We start from the raw sequence: 16,484 nt of genomic DNA on the forward strand, positions 1-16,484 counted from the left end.
GGGCCTGGGAGGTGGCTGGCGGAGGGACAGGCTGGGCACAGAGGAGACAGCCCAGCAGGCTTCCCAGATAATATCTCTGGGTTTCGTTCACCTTTCTTACAGGCAGGACACGCCACTCCCTTAGTTGAGGAGCTCTAGGCTGAAATTATGCCTGGGGTTTGTGGGTGCGTGGGGAGAAGCCCAAAAAGAGGCAAATTCAGAGATTCTAAGAGATACATGGAGATCAATACCAAGTACCAGACCTGTGAACTAGAAAGGAGGGCTACAAGCTTCCTTCTTCTGGTGGGGAAGGGAAGGCAAGTCTGCAGCCGGCAGGATGGAGGGTAGGAGACAAGGGGCCGCTCTTCAGGGAAGCACAGGAGAAACTGAGGCAGTGCCTGGGGAGAGAGGTGGGCCCTCACCTCTGGCAGGAAGGGGGTCTGGAACCTGACACCAGCCGGAAACAGTGGTAGAGGAGATGGCCAGGAAAGGACCCTCTGGTCTAGAGGTGGTGTTGCTGCTTGTTTGTTAAAAGAGCCAAAGAATCGGGACAAAGGGAGGAAGCAGGGAAACAGAAGGGGCAGAGAGTGAAGAAAAAATCCGGTGCCTGCTTTCTCGTGGGAGCAGTCAGCAGACAGGGTTCTCCTGGTGGAGGGAAGCCAGCCGATAGGGGGCAGGTCTGAGCCCTGGCTGGGAAGCTTGAAAGGAAGTTAGGAGGAGAGGAGGGTGGGCTTGGGGCCCTTGGGCCAGAGGCCTGAGGTTTCTGCTGGCTGGGCTGGTCCCTCTCTGACCCCAGAGGGAACTCCCCACAGAGGGATATCAACCTCCCCTCAGCAAGTCCACTCTCAGGGCACAAGGCTCTGAACTCCCCAAATAACTGGCCCCCTGCGGGCCTGCAGTTGGGATTTTCCATTACAGGGATCCGGTAGGTCACACCCTGCATCTGTCCTCCTTCTCCTCCTGGGTTGCAGCAGGAAGGGTGGGTGGAATGGGGTAGACACCTTCTCCACATGGGCCCCTCGACTGACCTTGAATTTGGACCTGGGGAGAACAGGCAGTGGGAGGAAACAACGAGGAGAAAACAGATCCCAGTTCAAGCCCAGGTGTGCAGAGGGGAGAGCGAGAGAAGTAGCTGAACATGTAACGAGAAGGCTGGTGGTTAGACGTCAGGAGAGACTGCCTGAAGAAGAGTGACCCACGTGTGGGGGGCTCCACACAGAGGGCAGCCTTGCCCTGGGGTAGGGGTGGATGACTTGGGATTTAGGAAGCACCTGTTCCTTGGTTCCTAAGTTGAAGTATCTGGTTTATCTTCCGCCTTACCCTCTGCAGGACACAAGGTGAGGTAGAACATGGCCCCCGGAACCTGAGGGTCTGTAGACTTCTGGCACCGGGCTCTCCTAGTTTTCACTCCCCACCCTCACCCCCTGGCACCTCCCACTACTGCCCAGTCTTTCCAAGGCCCTGGCTCTGGTCCCCCTAGCCAGGCCCAACACTGGAAGGGGCTGTGCCCTTCCTCTGCCCACACAGCCTAGTGGGCGGTCCCCGCCTCGCCCTGCATTTGGGCTACTGTGCAGCTCCAAGGGCACTGGTGCAGGCACATCTGGGGCTCGGACAAAGGAAAGGGTGGACAGGACACCTGGGGCCCATTCCTCACCCGTGTCGTGCATCCTTGACCACCCTCCCTGCCGGGGACATTGTGGAGACTCTGGGAGTCTACCTCCTCCTCCACGGTGGACCTCAGACTCCAGGACATCAGCCAGTGTAGGCATCACCTGGTCCTTTGATCTGGGGGGCCTGATCGGGCTCCTGCTTCCTTTGAACATAGCCGGTAGTGCCAGCTTGGATCAAAGCCCTTGGGGTAAGAGGAGCAAAGCAGAGAGTGAGAAAGACTTAAAAGTAGGGGGTGGAAAGGCCAGGGGGACTGGGCTGGGGGGTGGGTTTGAGAGAAAGTCATAGATCAGATAGGGGGTCCACAAAGGGCAGGGTGGCCGGTTGTGAATCAGGCGTTTGGTTGGTATGGGAGGATCTGGGAGGGAGGTGTGTGTGTGTGTGTGTGTGTGTGTGTGTGTGTGAGAGAGAGAGAGAGAGAGAGACAGAGAGAGACAGAGAGAGACAGAGAGACAGAGAGAGACAGAGAGAGACCGGGAGAGGGTCAGAGAGAGGCAGAGGAGGGCATATTCTGGTGTGTGTGTGTGCACGCCCATGCACCTGTGTGCTCCTCATTGACTGAGGGGGGCGTGACTGTGCGGGGTCCTGTGTGTGGGGAAGAGACCGTGGGAAGGAACCAAGGTAACTCCAGAGGGGGATGTGTGGTCAGTGTAGTAAAAACCAGTTCTTTGTGTACCAGTGCATGTCAGTACCCCGGTGTGTGTGTGCGTGTGTGCGTGAGTGCGTGCGTGTGCACGTGTGGCCGGTGGGGAGGACGTGTGGAGCCGGGTGGGTGTACGTGAGAGGCCATGGGAGAATGTGTCTGTGCGCAGGGAGGGGGTGGGGACGCCGCTCAGCTGCAGATGGGCTTTCAAGGTCTCCAAGAAACAGTTTTGTTTCCTAAGTGACTGGTCTCCTGGGGCCTCCAGCCCAGACTTGAAGGTTGTTTCAAGATCATGAAAGAGAGCGAGGGAGGGAGAATGGGAGGGCAGGAAGCACTGCCGCCCCTCTGGCCCTCTGCCTGCCCGTCACCCCACTTCTCTGCCCCAGTCCCCGATCGGGGCCCAGCTCCCCGGTCCTGCTCTTGTTCTTCCTCCTTTCCTGCTGCCAGCCTGCTCTGGGCGGCCTCGCTTCTCCCCCCTGTCATTCCCTCTGAATCCCTTTTCCCCTTCTTCTTCAGGGCCTGTGGTCTTGTCACCACTGCCAGGCCCCCAGGGCCTTCTGGGGGAGTGAGTGCAAAAGTGTCTCCTTCCATGAGGAGGCTGTCTTGAGGTGATATGGGGAGGCTGGGAAGGCCTGGAGTGGCCATGACACATGACATGTCCCAGAAAAGGTACCTCTTCCTCCCTCTTCCTCTCCAGCCCTCTCTCCTTGTACTTCCCGCAGGTTGCAGTGACCCTGTGGTGGGCAGAGTGGCTGTCCAGGTCCTACTGCTGCCTCAGTTTCACCACTGGACTGCAAGGACCACGTTGGATTTTCTCTCTCACTTGCTCTCACCCCTTTACATCTGCGCCTGTTTTCTTTCTGGTCTTCCTTTTCAATCTACACAAAATGTGTTCTAAAAACCTGTCATCTTTAATTTTTCCTCCAGATTATTCTTATTATCTTTTTTATTGTTAAAACCACATTATAAAGAGTTCAGGGGTGTGGGCCTAGAGAAATGGGAGGCTGGTGTTCTGTTGTACTTTGGTTTCCTGTGGCTGGTATGAAGGCTTATGTTTGTATGTCAATGGTAATTATCTGGTAGAGAAGAAGAAACTGATAATTCAGAAGAGACAGAGATAAATTCAGGAATTAAGTCCTTCCGAGTGAGGATAGAATCCAAAGTACAAAAGGAAGTCCCGGGTTACATGTCTGATTGTAACAAGGAAACAAAAATAACTAAGTGTCAAGGAAACAAAAATAACTAAGTGTCTCTCTTCCTTTTGATTCAATATAAAATTATGCTTCCTGATTGAATTTACTTTTTTCATTAAGTTTGTCATATTAAAGTAACTAAACAAGGAGACCATTAGATTGAGGTGGCAGCCTACGTAAGCAAACCAAAATCCAAACCCAAACATGTAAATGCTTCAAGATCATGAAATCAAAATGCTAAGGACAACCAATTCTAGGCTTTAAACGACGGTCATTAAATAATTTCCTTCCTCTTCTTCCACAGCTTCTTTATGTAAGTCTTTCTCCTAGCTTCTTTTAGCAAAACACTCCTAACCACTTCCAATTTGGTGGATTGGAATGGCTTTTTGCTCAAATAAACTCTTGAAATTAAAAAAAAAAAAAGAAAAGAATTCAGAAAATAGAGAAAAGAGCACCCTGAAGAATTTTCCTGCAGCTCTCTGTCTCTGCTCCATGCCCACCTCTTTTGGCCCTCTTTACCACTCTCTGGCTTTGGTTAGCTCCATGCTTGTGTCCTAGACGCACAGTGGAAGTCCGGGGGAGGAAAAGGAAAGGACCTGGGTGTGGCCCAGGGGGAGCGTGTCAATCCTCCTCCTTGACCACGATGGCCCAGAGCTGCTCCGTGCCTGTCTTCCCACTGTGCAGCTCTGGGCCATCGTGGTCAAGGAGGAGGATTGACACGCTCCCCCTGGGCCACACCCAGGTCCTTTCCTTTTCCTCCCCCGGACTTCCACTGTGCGTCTAGGACACAAGCATGGAGCTAACCACGCCCACACCATGGTCCAATGCAAAAGGTACATGTCTGCAAGACAGGCCGGCGAGGTTGGTCTCAGTGGGAGAACTCATGTGGCCTTGGGCAAGAGGCATCCCCACTCTGCCTTTGCTTCTTCATCTGAATAACGAGGAGTAGAGCTAGAAAATCTCTGAGGTCCTTTTGCAGCTCTGACGATCCCCAAATTCCAGGCTACTTCCTCCTCAGCTCATGGCTCAGCTCAGGTAAACAGGAAAATTTACCTATGGTTCTATCACCAACCACCCGTTGGAGACCAGGGTTCAGAAGGAGATATAAGGGGGCAGGCACTCCTATTTTGTTTATTAGTGTGACCCCCAGAAATGGGTCTGATCCCTTCAACTCTTGGCATAGAAGCAAGGAAGGGCTCAGGGTTTGGGCAAAGTCTACCCTGGTTTCTTACTGAGAGCCTGTGTGAGAGGGGGAAGGGTCTGGCTGTCTTTTGGGAGAAGGGCAGGGCTAGGAGTGAGGTTGGAGAAACTTGACATTTCTTGGCTGGCATTTGATCCACAAACAACAGATGAGTCTGTTTCCAGAGATTCTTCAGGCTGGGAAAATTCTGTTAGGGGTAATGGGGAGGATGGGGTTAATGGGCCCCGCTGAGTGTGGGGGGCAGGGGTCACAGCTGGGCCCTCTAGGGTTCCTGTTTGCCTTTGATTCCATCTGGGCCGGGAGGGAGCGGCCCCCAGCCCCCTGAGGCAGGTTTGCTTTGGCCCGAGATCTGACCCAGCCACCGGCCCAGAGCTCCCCGCCTCCCTGCTCCCCCTATCAAGAGGCAGCCCAGTTCCCCCTTAGCCTCCTCCTTTCTACCTCCTTCTTCCCTAACCAGGCCCCCTCCATTTGGCCCAGAATACAGCTCTGCTTGTCTGCCTGTCCCCTTTGGTGTTCCAGACACCCGGCTGGGACAGGATGCCCTGCAAACACCTGGCACACAGGGCCGACATCTCGCGCCACACAGCGAGCTCTCCTTGGGACCTTGTGGAGCTCGGCCTCCACTGTGCCTCAGTTTCTCTGCAAGTCCAGGATCCTTTCACTCTTGCGCTCCTGTCTGGATGTTCTCAGCCTTGTCCCTTGGGGAACCCGAGTGCCCCCACGGATAATTCAGTCAATGATGTGGGCTCACGGTCAGTCCACTGCATCCTTCAGACTTTCTCCCAGTATTTCTGGAGCACTTACTGTGTGCCAGGTTCTGTGCAAGGTACTGGAGAGACTGTTACAATCAAGGCAAATAAGGTTCCCACCCTCATGGTCCTGTTGTCAGAATCTCATGGCCTTTTAGTCACCAAATCCCTTTACCCCACCCCTTGATCTGGTCTTCCCAAGGGCAGCTCTGAGCCCTCGGGGATGCCTCAGTTCCTCTAGCTCCCCTCACTTCTTTACTTTCATTTATGCTAAGTGAGATTGGGTGGGCCTGGGCTCTGCTTCGCACCTGGGCGATTCTCCCATCCCAAAGATACAGGAGCAAAGGCTGGGCCATGGAGTACTAGACATCACCCTGTGCTGGACCAGAGGGAGAGCAGAAGCTTGCCAGATAGGACTCACTCCACCATGAACTAGACGTGTGAACCTGAATAAGTCCTTTACCTCCCATCAATAGAGTGAGGGGGTGTACTGGGTAGTACACAGCTCACCTGTAGCTGTATACTAATAACTCATGCCTGGGCCTCACCCCAGGGATCACGTTTTTGCTGGTCTGAGGTGGGACTCGGCCATCAGTAACTTTCAAAAGCTCCCAGATGATTCGATGTGCAAGCAGAGTTGGAACCAATCATGTCTAAGAGCTCTAGCTCATCAGAGCTAACAGTTAATGAGGCACCATGCTAGCACTTTAGCACTTCCCATGAGTTACTTCATTTAATTCTCACAACAACTCTTTGATAGATGGGGAAACTGAGACATGAAGATCCCAAGATGCTTACCCAAGTAAGGCAGCTGGGATTCAAACCCAAGCAGTTTGGTTCTAGAACCTGCACATATAACTTCTGGGTTATAAGGATGCAGAGAAGGAGCTGCTCTATCCCCAGGAGCACACGTGCAGAATCCTCCAGGCTGCAATGGCGAGAGAGAGGAATGCCCCAGAAGATACAGGGAAGGAACAGTACAGCTGGCTGCTGGCTGCACACTGTTGTGTTTAGAGGGTGATGGGAGCTCAGAGAAGGAAGAGATGGTTCTCAGCTGGAAGAATTAGGAGGCCTGCAGGGAGGAGGTGGCATTCTAGTTGGGTCTTGATGGATAGGTAGGATCCACCTCTGGCTCAGAGAACCAAAGAGAGCGTGTTCTGGGTAGAGGAGACACAATAGGCACAGGCACAGAAGCCTGAAGCACCCAGTGTGCAAAGAAACAAGGGAGCTGATACTGGGAATGGGTGTGGGAGCCGTTTCATGGGGGGGCCTTGAACACCAGACTAAGTGCCATTCTAAACGCCAGTATTTCCTAAAAGGCTCTGATGATACTAACCACTTCAGGGGCTTATTGCAAATACAGGAGAGCAAGCCCATCTCTTAGAAATTCCGATCCATAAGGGCAGGGGTGGAGAGTGGGAATCTGTATTTTTACCGCCAAGCAACTTGGAAAAGTATTGTTATAAGCAACATGGGGCCGCTTCAGATTTTTGAGCAGGGGAGTGATGCTCTCGGAAGGTTCACTGATTGCAAGGGGTGTGTGTACATGGACCGAGGTGTTGGGCTGGAAGGGAGAGACAGGTAGGAGGTTATGGCAAAAATTTAGCCAAGAGGTGACAAGGGTCTGGAGCAAGAGAGTGGCCATGGCAATGAGGAGAAAGGGACTTTGGGAGGTAGAATTTCAGGATTTGTCAATTGATTGTACGTCAGGATGAGAGAGGAAGGCGCTGGAGATGGGGGAGGATACTGGTGCAGAGGGAACTAAGAGAAGGGTATGGAAGAAAGGAGGTTGTGTGAGAGAAGACGCACATTTGCCCCGGGGCATATTCAGTTTGAGGTGTTCCTGGCAGGGTCTCCAGGTGGCGCTGGAACTTGGGAGAGAGGGCAGGCTGTGGAATTCACCTGCACAGAGGTGGTCACTGAACCAGGAACATCAACTATCTTGGACAGAACCTTGGGTAACACCCGGTGTAGAGAAGGAGGATCCAGAAGATGGAGAAGTAGACAAGCCAGAGAGATGGGGGAACTAGACCAAGTAGGAGGCCTGGAAACCGAAAGAGGAAAAAGTTTTAAGGGGCAAGGAACTAACAGCTTCAGATGCTACAGGAGGCCAAGGGGAAATGAAAGCTGCTCACTTTGGGGGGAACTCAGAAGTTACTGATGTGACTTTTGAGAAAACCATTTCCATAGAGGGTGGAGTTTGGAGATAAAATTGTGAAGGGATAAGGAGTGTATGGAAACTGAAGCAGGCGTGGAGATTACCCTATTCCAAGAGGAATACAAGAAGTGGAGGGAAAAAGAGTGGGAAACAGAGAGCAGAGGGGGTGGGAACCAGGGGACAGACACGGCTCACTTAGAAGAATCTCCCCGCTTCTATCTGCTGCAGGTCCTCCTCCGCCACGCGCCCTAGCTTTGATCATAGCCAGGCACCGTGATACCTATATTCTCATTTTATCTTCACAATAGTCCTCAAAAAACATAAGGTCAACACTGTACTAATTCTCACATTCCACACGGTGAAACCAAGGCTAGAGGAAGTCAGTAACAGGATGGAGGCAACACAGCCAGTAAAACTAGGTTCAGCCAGACCTATGTTGTCTGATTCTCGAATCTCAGCCACAAAGATTTATTTTTTAAAATAAATTTATTTATTTATTTATTTTTGGCTGCATTAGGTCTTTGTTGCTACACATGGGCTTTCTCTAGTTACAGTGAGCAGGGGCTACTCTTCGTTGCTGTGCGCGGTCTTCTCATTGAGGTGGCTTCTCTTGTCGTGGAGCATGGGCTCTAGGCGTGTGGGCTTCAGTAGTTGTGGCACAAGGGCTCAGTAGTTGCGGCTTGCGGGTTCTAGAGCACAGGCTCAGTAGTTGTGGCGCACGGGCTTAGTTGCTCCGCCGCATGTGGGATCTTCCCGGACCAGGGCTCGAACCTGTGTCCCCTGCATTGGCAGGCGGATTCTTAACCACTGCACCACCAGAGAAGTCCAGCCCCAAAGGTTTTTTTTTGTGGTACGCGGGCCTCTCACTGTTGTGGCCTCTCCCGTTGCGGAGCACAGGCTCCGGACGCGCAGGCTCAGCGGCCATGGCTCACGGGCCCAGCCGCTCCGCGGTATGTGGGATCTTCCCGGACCGGGGCACGAACCCGCATCCCCTGCATCGGCAGGCGGACTCTCAACCACTGCGCCACCAGGGAAGCCCCCAGAGTTTTTGACTAAGATGAGAACACAGAAGTTTTACTTCATATGCCTGAACTCCTAAAGTTAACCGGCTTCATCCCCCAACGTGGGGGTCTGCTCTGTCTAGTCACCTGCCCCCAGGGACATCTAGTTCAGAAGCTGGCATCGTCAGCACCAGCGCTCAGTGCCTCAGTGCCCTCTGGAGCAGGCAGTCCTGCCCACCTGGATTCCCATCACTCTGTCCTGCCAGCTGGCTGGGCCCGCACCCTTGTCGTTCCCCCAGACACTGGCCCTTCGGGATTGCCGTTTGTCCCATGCAGAAGCTGCATGGCAACGTAGTCAGCAACTACTGTGGAGTCAGAATGCCTGGATAAGAAACCCTAACCTACCACTCACTGGACAAAAGTTGAGCTTCTCTGAGCTTCAGTTTCCTTATCAGCTCTAATTCACAGGGTTATTTTGAGAACTCAACTGCTCGATGCATGTTCGCTACTATATTTTCTGCCCTTGCTTTTCCATGTCCTGGTCTTGGGACCGCAGTTTCTTCCTTAGCTGAGTCCAGTCTCCAGCACACTTCCTCCCCAGAGGACAGAGCTCGGCCCTTCCCAGGCTGCCCAGGAAGCCAGGCTGGGTTGTCTGCTGAGGGATGGAAGGTTAGGGCTCTGAAATAAGAGGAGAAGCTTTCTGTCAGCTGTGGATGGTCTGTTTGTCTGTGGAGTGTCAGACAAACTCCAGAGGGGGCAGCAGTGCCCACCGTGGAGGCGATCTGGCCACGAGAGAAAGGACCCAGCTTCCCTCTCTCTCCGTCACCCATTTGCTCCCGCGCTTCCTCAATTGCTTGGCACTTATCTGTGGTGCTTCTCCTCCTTGCCAAGCACTGTGCTAGGCATGGAGGCAGAGCAAAGAAAAGCCAACGGTGGCCTTGAGCGGCTCGCAGCCAGGATGGAGAGGCAAATATAAAGCAGGCTTGGGACAACAATGCAGAGTGGAAAACACCATGAAAGGGCTGAGGACAGGTGCTGTGGGAGCAGGGGAGGGCACGTCAGCATCAGGACCCCAGGCCCGCTCCACGTCCCCGGGGTGAGCTCCTTCACCTTCACCATCCACTCTGTTTCTTTGTTTTTGTAGTCTTTATTTCTGGCTTTGTTTTCCCTTCTCTTTTCCAACAGAGAGCCTTTGGAAAAATTCCACCCTTGTTTCAGTTGGACTAGGGAAAAGGGCATTTGTCTACTCTTTGGCCAGGAGAACCAAGGGGTGCCAGGTTCCTGGAGAGTCCAGGTGTGGACATTGGGGTGCCAGGGCTGTGGGGAGGGGGGCTTGGAGAGCACGCAGCACCGGGGCAGGGAATGGTGACAAGCAGGGACTGCATGCTCCCATACCCTCTTCCCAGAGTTTGCCTCATATCCCCCGTCCTCTGTTCTGATTGGAGGGGAGAGTTAAGGCCCCCGTCCATCTCAGGGAGCCCTGTGAACCCCGCTTTCAGTCCTTTTTCCCCACCCAGGGTGCTTGGAAGGGCTGGGACCCCAGAGGGAGAAGTGAGCCTTTGACATCGGCAGCTCTAGAGGGCTGTGTATGTGTGCATGTGTGCACGTGTGTGAAATTCCTCTCGCCCATTTCTCCCCCCACCCCACCCTCCATACCACACACACACACACACACACACACACATACACACACACACACACACACACACACACACACACTCCTCTTATTGATTCCTCTTTTCCTGAGCCTCAGCACTGCATTCATTCATCGAACAAATATTTATTAAACACCCATTATGTGCCAGGAGCTGGAGATACGCTCGTGGGAAAAGACTGTTATTTCAAGAGGTTGTATAGACACCAGGAGTGCGTGCGCGCGCGCGCGTGTGTGTGTGTGTGTGCGTGCGTGCACATGTGCGTATATGAGCAAGTGTGTGAGGGTGACGGTAGCAGGAGGGAGAAGAATGTTAGCAGCTTAAGTTCAGGAGACAAACGGCTTGCACCTGCATCCGAATGCTACCATGTGCTAGCCCGGCGGCCTTGGGTAGGGGATATACCCTCTCCAGGCCTCCTGCTCCCATCTGCAAAACAGGTGGCAACAGGACCCAGCCCTCGTAGTTGTTGTGAGGACCGGGCTGAGGGAGGGAGTGCGTGTGTGCAGGGTGCGCAGAGCAGTGCCTGGTGCACAGCAGGTGTTCAGGAAGCATTAGCAATCGCCGGTGCCGCCCCCTCACCTTGCTCAGAGCTGGGTGTGGGCAAACTTGGAACGACCTGTTCTCTAAACCTGTCTCCCGCTCACTGACTCAGAGGCAGTCACCAGGCGCTTACCACCTCCTGCCCCCGGAGTCTCATCTACAACACGCAGCCCACAGACCTCTGTCTAGCCATACCGCTGCCATCTTCTGCCCACTGCCCCACCCCAGCTGCTTGTGATGGGGAAGAAGTGACGTCACACAATGGGAGCTGCCTCAGCCCCATTGCCACTCTCCAGACATATAGGTCTGCACCAGCAGCTCCCTCTCAGCTGGCTGGGAATGGAGGAGAGAGATGCGGGAGCACCTGTGGTGGAGCCCAGGCACACAGCCTTATGGGACCGGGGACCAAAGGACTTGTGTGGGGGGGAGGGGCTTCCAGCGGAGAGGGATCCATCCACAGCCTTCCAAAGTGGGCGGCCGCTGGCACTAATCCTGGCTTTAGAAATGGCAGGGCTTCCTCCGGAGTCAGGGCTAGGCCAGCAATGGCGTTGTGGGTTCTCTGTTCTTTTTCTTCTTCTTCTTCGTCTTCTCCTCTTTTTGGCCACGCCATGTGGCATGCAGGATCTTAGTTTCCTGACCAGGGACCAAACCTGCACCCCCTGCAGTGGAAGCTCGGAGTCTTCAACACTGTACGGCCAGGGAAGTCAGTGGTTTCCCTGCTCCTGAAGAGATGTGCCGCCCCCTTGGCATAGGCTTTGAGAACTGGGGGAGGAGTGTGGGCTCAGCCAGGCCTAGAGGAGGGTTCAGGGAGTAGATACACACACACACACACACACACACACACACACACACACGATCCCCCATGAGGGTGCAGATGCCTGGCTAGGAAGGAGGGAGGGAGAGGGTCTGGTGTGAACGTGTGTGGGTGTGGGAGGTAGCTTTGTGGTTGTGTGAGTGGTTCTGGGTGTGCACGCTGCCTGTGGGTTTCTCTTTTGGTGCACCCAGGTCCCTGTGTCTGCATCTCTGTTTCAGTGTGTCTCTGCATGAGTTGGATGTCAGGGTAAAGGTAGGTTTTTTGCTCCATCCCTGTCTTGTCTCTTTACTTGAGCCTCTCAGCAAGTCAGCAGAGGGAATTTCCCCTTTTGGGAGGGTGGGAAAATATGGCTCATCGGGGCAGCATGGGTCAAGGCTTTCATAAACACACACAAATCACAGGACATTCTTGTGTGTGATCCTTAGCTCCCACTAAACTGGGATTTATACACATTTAAGAGAAAGAAAGCCGAGGACTGCGCGTGTGTTTGTGGCTCTGCTGTGTGTCTACTCTCTGGTGGGTATGTGTGCTCGCTTCTTGGATGTGTTTGTCACTCTGTCCCCAAGGCACTGTCTGTATCCATAGAGGGGTGTGTGTCTGCACACACATGCTGGTCCACGTTTGCCTCTAAGAAGCCGTTTAACAGAAGAAGCACCGGCTCCTCAGACAACCCGAGGTTCAAATCTGAGTTTGGACAGTAACTAATCCATTAACTTTGGACACGTTCCTAAACTCCCGTAAGCCTCAGTCTCCCCACAGGGGTGATAATAGCATTCATCTCACGAGGTGCTGGGAGGATTAAATGAGATCATGTTACACACCTGGCACACGTGAGAATATGTCAACAGCCCCATCTGTGAATGTGTCTCTCTGGGAAAAATGTCTCCACGGTTGTGACTCGATTATCCGTTCCTTTAGGGCACAGCGTGGGTCTTATCTTTAAGGGCTCAGGACACCTCAGTGCCTTGTATATATTTCATCTTAGGGGAAGTGAGTTAAATAAGCCTGGGAAACATAGGCCCGGTGTCTGATGTATGCCCACCCCTGGTGGTACAAGGAGGGCGAGTTGGCTGGTGATGGCATAGTGACAACAGCCCCCCATGATCACTACCACCCGCTTCACTCCCATCTCTGCAACCCCAGGCTCCCTCCCTTATGGCTGATGAGGCTGGCCCAAGACTCATGGAAAGGCCGCCTTCCTCCTTTCTCTGCTCACCCCACCGCAGGCAACAGCCTAGGTGCTGGGTAAGCCTGGGTGGAGTTTTTAGGGACCAGATCGGGAGGGTACGGAAGACCTCTCCACTCCCGATGATATATCCCTCCTCTGCAGCATGTGGGTGTGCTGTGTGTCTGTGCATCGCTCTGTTGGGGGTGTGACATCTTTCCGTATGAAGCTTCTCTGTGTTATTGTAGGTACGTGCGTGTGCTACTGTGTGACGCGCCTCTGCCTGGGGTTTGCTCTCCTCCCCCAGTTTTCCCAGTTACATAAGCATCTGAGGGGCTACTCAGGCCTGGGCAATGGGCTCCCCCTGCTGGCAGCCTCTGGAACTCACAATCTGGGGAGGGGCACGTGCAAGAGCGGGTCTCCCAGGGCCTCATTCCCACCGGAGAGGCCAGCCCAGCCCTCAACAGCTGCCTGCCCTCGGCTCCCTCCCAGCCCCAAGCCCTAGGGTGTTCTCTGCTCCTTGAGAGTCCCTCTCATGACCCTCATTCTGGGGGTTGGTTATTACTTGCTTATGGTACAACCCTCTGGCACGACTGTATGTTCCCTGAAGGAAACATTTCTGCCTGTTTACCACTGCATCTCTAGTGCCCTGCATGAGGTGTGGCCCAATCGGTATTTTTGTGTGTGCGTGTATGCTTCCACAGCACGTCCATTTTTTGGAAAAATTTTTATTGGAGTATAATTGATTTTAAACGTTGTGTTAGTTTCTGCTGCACAGCAAAGTGAATCAGTTATACACATACATATATCTACTCTTTTTAAGATTCTTTTCCCATATAGGTCATTACAGAGTATTGAGTAGCGTTTCCTGTGCTATACAGTAGGTCCTCATTAGTCATCTATTTCCAGTCGGTATTTATTCAATGAAAAGGTTATAGGGTGAAGAGACTTGGGAAGAGAGACAGTGAGGTGAGGGGAGATTTAGAGTTTGGGGGACAGATAGGCCTGAGCTCATCATACCTTGGCCACTTAAAAGCTGTGTGGCCTTGGGCAAAATGCTTAACCCCTCTGAACCTCAAGTTTCTCATCTGTTAAATGACACCATCTGGCACAATATGCTGTAAAGACTGGAAGTAATGTCCAAAAAGGCCTTATTGTACAGGCATCTGTGAAATTGAACAAAGGAAACCTAAATCAAAATGGAGTCAGGAAGCCATGAAGGGAGGTCTCTCATGCACTCATTGCTCACCACAGCTTACAGATCCCAGCAGGAAGAAGGAAGTCTTCCTTTTGACCCAGCAACAAGCTGCCTGCCACTTTCAGCCAATGAAAATTCCCTGCCACGGCCTGCCCTCTTCTCCTCCCATTTCTTCTTAAAACCTAGTAAAACTTGACCTTCCCTTTGTCTCCTTGGACTTGCCTGTGGTTCACCATAGTTTGCTTGTCCCGAATTGCAATTCCTGTGCTATTCACGGATAAACTTATTTTGGTTAGTTTAAGACCTTGTTTCATTTTTATTTTGTTTTATTTTTTAACATCTTTATTGGAGTATGATTGCTTTGCAATGGTGTGTTAGTTTCTGCTTTATAACAAAGTGAATCAGCTATATGTATACATATATCCCCATATCTCCTCCCTCTTGTATCTCTCTCTCACCCTCCCTATCCCACCCCTCTAGGTGGTCACAGAGCACTGAGCTGATCTCCCTGTGCTATGCAGCTGCTTCCCACTAGCTATCTATTTTACATTTGGTAGTGTATATATGTCCATGCCACTCTCTCACTTTGTCCCAGCTTACCCTTCTCCCTTCCCATGTCCTCAAGTCCATTTTCTACGTCTGCATTTTTATTCCTGTCCTGCCCCTAAGTTCTTCATAACCTTTTTTTTTTTTAGATTCCATATATATATGTGTTAGCATACGGTATTTGTCTTTCTCTTTCTGACTTACTTCACTCTGTATGACAGACTCTATGTCCACCTCACTACAAATAACTCAATTTCGTTTCTTTTTATGGCTGAGTAATATTCCATTGTATATATGTGCCACATCTTCTTTATCCATTCATCTGTCGATGAATACTTAGGTTGCTTCCATGTCCTGGTTTTTGTAAATACTGTTTCATCTTTAATGGTGACATTTCATGACAACCATTAAGGGATCTGAAGGCGATGAAGCCCCCTGGTACTGCATGCCCTCTGCTCCTGTGAGATGTCCTCTTAGCAGTTCACAAGCTTCCTCTCAGATTCGAGCTCCCTCTTTTTGGCTGAGCTCTCTGACTTTATTCAGGATCTGTTTTCCTGAAGGCATTGTCCTTTTGGTGAGTACTTGTTTGTTTTTCTGAACTTCTAAGTTAACATTATGGGATCCCACAAACACTCTCAGGATGGCCCTTCCTTTGGGACCCTGGCCCATTCTGTGTTTAAAAACTATGGTCCCGGGCTTCCCTGGCGCAGTGGTTGAGAGTCCGCCTGCCGATGCAGGGGACGTGGGTTCGTGCCCTGGTCTGGGAAGATCCCACATGCCGCAGAGCGGCTGGGCCCGTGAGCCATGGCCGCTGAGCCTGCGCGTGTGCTCCGCAACGGGAGAGGCCACAACAGTGAGAGGCCCGTGTACCGCAAAACAAACAAACAAACAAAAAAAACTATGGTCCCTCCTTACTTGCATTTTTAATGAAATGGACTGACCTAACCAAAGATAATTTAGAACTTCAGTGGCCATTATGGCGAAGCTTCAATCTCCCCAAATTTGTTTCTCTCAGAACCAAACTTGAGGACCAAAACTCTAAAATACAACAAATTGAATGGGATACGTATTTCAGTTGACATCTTGAGGCTTTACAAAAAAACCTTTCTAAATTGACAGGGGTGAATAAACCATTACAAGATGATTAAAACGCATTGGAAGACTCTTCATCCTCTTCCCCTACTGCACTTACTCCACCTCCTTTGTACCCACCACATCCTCATTCCAACCCTTCCAGTGAATTTCCATTTTTCTCCAAACCTCTCCCTATTTTCTCTTCATCCGAACCTCTTAGAACCTGCTCTTTTAAAATCAGTCCCTCTGAGGATCTTATTGCTAAGCCCCCAATTTCCTATGTCCTGTAGACTAAGGCCAAACTAAAAGCCATGGTCAAGGATTTTCCTAGAGCTACTGAAGATCCTTATAGATTTTGCAGAGACATTTAATACAGTTACCCAGATTTACCAGTCAGGTTCCTCAGATATATACCAGCTAGTTCACACGCTTGTTGGCAAAGGCCAAGCCCAGCATTGAATGAAAACAGCTACTTGGGATAATCCTGAAAAATCCCTAGAACTGCAAATGAGAGACCTACCCCCTGCCTTGTTATAGGATCAGGCTGGGCAGTTGCTAAATGACTTCACCTGGAAATCCCAAAACCCTGTGAACTGGAATAAGATTCAGGCTTACACTCAGAAACCCAGTGAACCTGTGCACAACTATGACAGTCAACTCCAAATGTTTTTGAGATCTCTGGTCTCCCTCTGGATGTCCAATCCAATTGGGTAGGCTTCAAATCTGTGTTCATGAATGGGCTAAACCAGGACTTTTCTCTCTTGGTTAAGAGAGCCAGAATAGAACAGGAAGCCATGTCCACTGCAGACTTAGTTTGGCAAACTAATTAGCCTGCACCCTAGATGATTATACTAAGAAAAAGACCATTAAAATCCTTAATCTCTAGCTTCAGCAGATGGA

This window comes from Orcinus orca, chromosome 1, assembly GCF_937001465.1.
Source record: "Orcinus orca chromosome 1, mOrcOrc1.1, whole genome shotgun sequence".
Lineage (NCBI taxonomy): Eukaryota > Metazoa > Chordata > Mammalia > Artiodactyla > Delphinidae > Orcinus > Orcinus orca.